The 6000-nt window shown below is 40.8% G+C and overlaps 1 pseudogene; it reads right to left on the bottom strand.

Annotated features, from left to right (window-relative positions):
• Nucleotides 1-541: 541 nt before the first annotated feature.
• On the bottom strand, nucleotides 542-1292 carry LOC148566844 (receptor-like protein 9DC3; annotated as a pseudogene).
• Between the last annotated feature and the right edge of the window lie 4708 nt (nucleotides 1293-6000).

The raw sequence follows: 6000 nt of genomic DNA, 5'->3' as shown, positions 1-6000 counted from the left end.
TGATTTTTTTAATTTTTTTAAAAAGTTAAATATAAAACTAATCGAATATTATTATTTTTCTTTTAAATTTACAAAATATACCTCTAATAATAAATTTACTAAAACATTATCACAATTAAAATATTCCTAATAACAAATATCTTTAATTAAAATTAATATTATCACAATTAAATTTACTAAAATACCCCTAATAACAAATATATTTAATTAAAATTATTATCGATTCTAATTTTTTTTTAATTTACTAAAATACCCCTAATAACAAATATCTTAATTAAAATTAATATTATCACAATTAAATTTACTAAAATATCCCTAATAACAAATATTATCACTAAAATTAGCACAAATATTTATCTAAATTTAAAAAAATCACGTAATCCATAATTTGTCTCATAATTCATAATTGAACTTGTACAAAACAAATCTCTACCTTTCTAAACACATATGTATTAAAAACAATATCAAATCAAAATATACATAACAAAAATCAAGCTTTCCTTCATTTCATTCCTTTCAAAAGTTATACTGTATAACAATATCAAATTTCACTGTGGCATTCTTTCTTCCTGAAAACACAACATCCCAAGCCAATTCCAAACACCATTCCACATGCATATCCTATTGCCTCTGGTTTCCAACCAAATCCAAATTTGTTCTCAGCCTCGGAAGATGAATATTGTTGCAAAGGGACATTGTTGTTGCATTGAATTGACCATGGCAATCCACATAGCCCTATGTTTCACTCATAAGAATCGTTTGAAAAGGTATCAAACTGTTTTCCTGAGGTATTGATCCCTCAAGATGATTGTTGGAAAGATTCAAGGATGCAAGAAAGTTTAGATTGGTCAACTCAGTAGGAATTTCTCCATCAAGCATATTTGAAGAGAGGTCCAGTGATTCGAGGTTTGTCAAATTTCCCAGAGAGCGGGGAATAGGACCAATGAAGTTGTTATGTGAAAGGTTGAGTCCTATGAGTGCACCATGTTCTCCAAACTCATCTGGAATCTCTCCTTCAAATCTGTTACTTGATAAATCAATACTTACAAGAACGTTCGGAATTTTCTCAAAATTGGTTCTAAGCCCTTTCATTGTTGCAGTCACAGAATCATCATATTCTAGGACAATGTTGGATATATAAAAGGCAGCACTTCACATGTAATAGAAATTACTTTGCACTTCTGCTAGAACAACAATCTTCATAGCTTGGTAACTTTTTATGTAGGCTTCTGGTATCAGGCCACTAAAGTTATTGGATGAGATGTCAAGAATGAGTAAACTGGGAAACACATCTTTGGTTTTGAAGTTGACTATCGGCCCATAAAACTTGTTAGATCGTGTTCGGTAAGTCGGTACCGGACGGCTCGGATGAGTATCCTGGTTGGAGTTGGGGACCTCATCTGGTCGTGGACTGCCAGTCAGGTGTAGGCGGTGTCCCGAGCACTTCGTGTAGACAAGAGGGGGGTGTCATCTGCAAGGACACTCCGACGCTCTAGTCAGTAAGTGTGCAGGCGAAAAGGGGGTAGGTTGATGTGTGACGTACCTTGGGGGAAGGGTAAAACCTTCCCCTTATATACAATGTCAGAGGTGGGCCCTACGAGGACATGCCCACTTCCTTCGAGGCATTCTCTACACAGCAGTAGATGAGCTGTCAGAGACGCGTGTCCGGGTCGTCTGCGAGGCCCCCTGCCCGACCATTTGGGTCGGGTGGTGTTTGGGTCGAGCCAACCCGTAGAGGGTTTGGGCCAGGCTGTAACAGTGCCCCCACACGCCAGCAATAGTCGTGAAGGCTATCAATGGCGTGTTATTTCTCATGCCACGCGTCGTCGTCAGGTCGGCCACCCGTGGGGAGGACGTGCCCCCTGCGCGCGTGTCTCTTGGTTGCTGAGGCAACTGTTCGTCGCTTCGTTCTTTGCGCTGAGTATTAAATGCTCATAATGGGTTGCGAAACCCTGCGTGCAAAGACCATTTTTCCCTTGGTCCTTTCGCGCTTTGTGTAGCAGTTTTTAAACAGTTTCTCCTTTCTCTCTCTCCCATTCTAGCTGCTTTCACTTTCTTCTCTCCCTGATATCCAAAACTTCGTTCGAGCCTTCTGGTGCCTCTCCCTTTCTTCCTAAGCTCCTGCAATTATATCAGGTAACTCTTGATCCCTGCTTTGTTGTACTTTGTTGTTGTTTGTTTGTTGCTTGCATTTGCTCTGCGCTTTTGTTGTTGCCATTCTTTTATTTTCATTGGTAGATGGTGTTCTAGTGTCCAATAGATGCGTTAGGGGAGGGGTACCATTCCAGGGTAAGCTTTAGGTAGTTTGCATGATAGATATCTGTAGCCATGCTTGATCTTAACTGCTAAATAGGGTGGACGTAGTTTCTGGATCTTTCCCGGGCTCCCGACCTCATAGACTAACAGAGTGGTACCCCCACTGTAGGTATGCCTCACGTCGTTTTCCGGGCTTCTCCTTCCGCCGCAAACTACGACCCCTACGCCTGGGTTACCTCCGATGTGATGGATTCACCAAATCAAATGGAAGTGGACGAGCTGACGAAATTTCGTCAAGCCGAGTATCTCTGTGGCGGGACGGACGAAGAGGCCAACTATGACGTCTTCGTTCCTGCCCCTCACGAGCGGTTGTATGAGATCAACTTCCACTCCCCCCGGATTTCCGACTTGTGTTGGTTTTATAAAGCCATGTTCACCCAGGTGGGCGTTCGCATACCATTTTCCGACTTCCAGATGTCGCTTCTTAATCGGATATCCGTGTCACCGTCGCAGCTTCATCTGAACAGTTGGGCTTCTATCCGTTGTTTCGAGATGGTTTGTGAATATCTCGAGCTGTCGGTGTCGGTGGATGTCTTTCTCTTTTTCTTCAATCTCACTAACCCTTCCAAGGAGGGAAAAGTGAGGAAAGGGTTCCTGTCTTTCCGATCTGCCCAAGGTCGGAGGATATTTGGCTTGTTTGAGGACTCCTATCACGGGTTCAAAGACAAGTATTTCAAGGCTCGTCCCGTCAAAGGTCGTCATCCTTTTTGGTTGTCGTTAGAGGGAGAACGCCTCATCCCGACGTACTGGAGCTTCGGGGCGGGGTCTAACACTTTCATCAGGGTGACCTACAAGGGGATGTCCCCTGAGAATAAGAGGATTGCCGACGTGTTGTTCGCGATTTTCGGGAAAAACCACGTGAATTCCCACCTCCTCATGGGTGACTGGTGCACGAAGTTGTGATCATCAATGGCGCCATCAACATGGTACGCTCAATTGTAATCTTAACTCTTTATCACAACTCCACACAACTAACCAGCAAGTGCACTGGGTCATCCAAGTAATAAACCTTACGCGAGTAAGGGTCGATCCCACGGAGATTGTTGGTATGAAGCAAGCTATGGTCATCTTGTAAATCTCAGTCAGGCGAATTCAAATGGTTATGGAGGATTGATAATTAAAAGATAAATAAAACATAAAATAAAGATAGAGATACTTATGTAATTCATTGGTGAGAATTTCAGATAAGCGTATGGAGATGCTTTGTCCCTTTCGTCTCTCTGCTTTCCTACTGTCTTCATCCAATCCTTCTTACTCCTTTCCATGGCAAGCTGTATGTTGGGCATCACCGTTGTCAATGGCTACAGTCCCGTCCTCTCAGTGAAAATGTTCAACGCACTCTGTCACAGCACGGCTAATCATCTGTCGGTTCTCGATCATGTCAGAATAGAATCCAGTGATTCTTTTGCGTCTGTCACTAACGCCCCACAATCACGAGTTTGAAGCTCGTCACAGTCATTCAATCCTTGAATCCTATTCAGAATACCACAGACAAGGTTTAGACCTTCCGGATTCTCAAGAATGCCGCCATCAATTCTAGCTTATACCACGAAGATTCTAATTAAGGAATCCAAGAGATAAAAACTCAATCGAAGGTAGAACGGAGGTGGTTGTCAGGCACACATTCATAGGTGAGAATGATGATGAGTGTCACGGATCATCACATTCATCAAGTTGAGGAACAAGTGATATCTTAGAACAAGAACAAGCTAAATTGAATAGAAGAACAATAGTAATTGCATTGATACTCGAGGTACAGCAGAGCTCCACACCTTAATCTATGGTGTGTAGAAACTCCACCGTTGAAAATAAATAAGTGATAATGGTGTTCATTGGCTTCGGCCCCAGAGAGGGAACCAGAAGCACCAAGACGAAAATACAATAGCAAAAGGTCCTATTTATAGAGAACTAGTAGCTTAGGGTTTACAGAAATGAGTAAATGACATAAATATCCACTTCTGGGCCCACTTGGTGTGTGCTTGGACTGAGCATTGAAGCATTTTTGTGTAGAGACTTCTCTTGGAGTTAAACGCCAGCTTTTGTGCCAGTTTGGGCGTTTAACTCCCACTTTGGTGCCAGTTCCGGTGTTTAACGCTGGAAATTCTGATTCTAACTTTGAACGCCGGTTTGGGCCATCAAATCTTGGGCAAAGTATGGACTATTATATATTGTTGAAAATCTCCGAATGTCTACTTTCTAACGCAATTGAGAGCGTGCCAATTGGGCTTATGTAGCTCCAGAAAATCCACTTCGAGTGCAGGGAGGTCAGAATCCAACAGCATCTGCAGTCATTTTCAGCCTCTGAATCAGATTTTTGCTCAGGTTCCTCAATTTCAGCCAGAAAATACCTGAAATCACAGAAAAATACACAAACTCATAGTAAAGTCCAGAAAAGTGAATTTTAATTAAAAACTTATAAAAATATAATAAAAACTAACTAAAACATACTAAAAACATACTAAAAACAATGCCAAAAAGCGTATAAATTATCCGCTCATCACAACACCAAAATTAAATTGTTGCTTGTCTCCAAGCAACTGAAAATCAAATAGGATAAAAAGAAAAGAATATACTATGAATTCCAAACTATCAATGAAACTTAGCTCCAATTAGATGAGCGGGACTAGTAGCTTTTTACCTCCGAACAGTTTTGGCATCTCGCTTTATCCTTTGAAGTTCAGAATGATTGGCTTCTATAGAAACTCAGAATCTGGATAGTGTTATTGATTCTCCTAGTTAAGTATGATGATTCTTGAACACAGCTACTTTATGAGTCTTGGCCGTGGCCCAAAGTACTCTGTTTTCCAGTATTACCACCGGATACATCCATGCCACAGACACATAACTGGGTGAACCTTTTCAGATTGTGACTTAGCTTTGCTAGAGTCCCCAATTAGAGGTGTCCAGGGTTCTTAAGCACACTCTTTTTGCTTTGGATCATGACTTTAACCGCTCAGTCTCAGGTTTTCACTTGACACCTTCACGCCACAAGCACATGGTTAGGGACAGCTTGGTTTAGCCGCTTAGGCCAGGATTTTATTCCTGTAGGCCCTCCTATCCACTGATGCTCAAAGCCTTGGATCCTTTTTATTACCCTTGCCTTTTGGTTTAAAGGGCTATTGGCTTTTTCTGCTTGCTCTTTTTTTTTATTTCACTGCTTTTTCTTGCTTAAAGAATCATTTTTATGATTTTTCAGATCCTTAGTAACATGTCTCCTTTTCCATCATTCTTTCAAGAGCCAACAATTTTAACATTCATGAACAACAAATTCAAAAGACATATGCACTGTTCAAGCATACATTCAGAAAATAAAAGTATTGCCACCACATCAAACTAATTAAACCGGTTTCAAAGATGAATTCGAAATCCTGTACTTCTTGTTCTTTTGTGATTAAAACATTTTTCATTTAAGAGAGGTGATGGATTCATAGGACATTCATAGCTTTAAGGCATAGACACTAAGACACTAATGATCATAAGACACAAACATAAATAAAACATAAAGCATAATTTTCAAAAAACAGAAAAATAAAGAACAAGGAGATTAAAGAACGGGTCCACCTTAGTGATGGCGGCTTGTTCTTCCTCTTGAAGATCTTATGGAGTGCTTGAGCTCCTCAATGTATCTTCCTTGCCTTTGTTGCTCCTCTCTCATGGTTCTTTGGTCTTCTCTAATTTCATGGA

This window comes from Arachis ipaensis, chromosome B4, assembly GCF_059453495.1.
Source record: "Arachis ipaensis isolate K30076 ecotype BB chromosome B4, ASM5945349v1, whole genome shotgun sequence".
Classification (NCBI taxonomy): Eukaryota; Viridiplantae; Streptophyta; class Magnoliopsida; order Fabales; family Fabaceae; genus Arachis; species Arachis ipaensis.
This window is presented reverse-complemented; position numbering and strand designations above follow the sequence as displayed.